The sequence below is a fragment of the Saccopteryx leptura genome, chromosome 1, assembly GCF_036850995.1.
Source record: "Saccopteryx leptura isolate mSacLep1 chromosome 1, mSacLep1_pri_phased_curated, whole genome shotgun sequence".
NCBI lineage: Eukaryota > Metazoa > Chordata > Mammalia > Chiroptera > Emballonuridae > Saccopteryx > Saccopteryx leptura.
The window spans coordinates 110273416-110274335 of record NC_089503.1 but is presented as its reverse complement, the minus strand read 5'-3'; the positions used below and the strand labels follow the sequence as shown (position 1 = coordinate 110274335).

Below are 920 nucleotides of genomic sequence, written 5' to 3'. Positions count from 1 at the left end.
TGAACTGCTGAAACTAGTTCACTGAAACATTTTGACTTGCATTAATGCTTTATGTCCCCACGTTTAAACTTAAAAAATTCACACATAAATGAAAATGGAAAAACTGCCAATACCTGATTTCTGTCCCCTATTTTCAACTTGTAATCATATACTTAGGTGCCTTTTGACCCCATGGGGAAAAAAATCTAATGTTCAGAACTATCAATAACAGGAAGAAGAGAATTCTTTTTTAAAAAATAATGAAATGTTTCCCATCATAGTGGATTCTTAAGCACATTCTCCATGTATGCTGCATGCTAGCTGGATGTCTTTAGGCATAATTGTTACACCTTTGGCATGGATAGCACACAGGTTGGTGACTTTAAAAAGGCCAACCAGATAGGCCTCACTTGCCTCTTGCAATGCACCAATAGCTGCACTCTGGAAGCTCAGATCTGTTTTGAAGTCCTGAGCAATTTCTCACACCAGACGCTGGAAGGGAAGCTTGCGAATCAGAAGTTCAGGGAACTTCTGATAATGTCTAATTTCACTAAATGCCACAGTACCAGGCCTGTAATGATGAGGTTTCTTCACCCCTCCAATAGAGGACACACTCTTGCCAGCAGCTTTGGTAGCCAGCTGCTTCCTAGGAGCTTTATCACCCGTGGATTGCGGGCAGTCTGTTTGGTAAGAGCCATGGTATAAAGACCTCTTGACTTAGTCCCCTTCTCCTTGGGCTGGAGCTCAGCAAATTATAGGAGACGCTGGCCTTAGAGAGAGACCATGGCGCGCAGTGTTGGCGAACACCGCCTTTGTCATTTTATATTTGATAATTACATCAGAACAGTTTCTTAGTTTCCAAATATTGGAATTTTTTAAAGCTATCTTTCTGTTTGTTTTTGTTTTGTTTCCGTTTTTGTTTTAGGAAGAGAGAGAGAGAG

General features: G+C 40.9%; 1 pseudogene; it reads right to left on the bottom strand.

The window, feature by feature from the left end:
- Positions 1-267: 267 nt before the first annotated feature.
- On the bottom strand, positions 268-677 carry LOC136388999 (histone H3.3C-like; annotated as a pseudogene).
- Between the last annotated feature and the right edge of the window lie 243 nt (positions 678-920).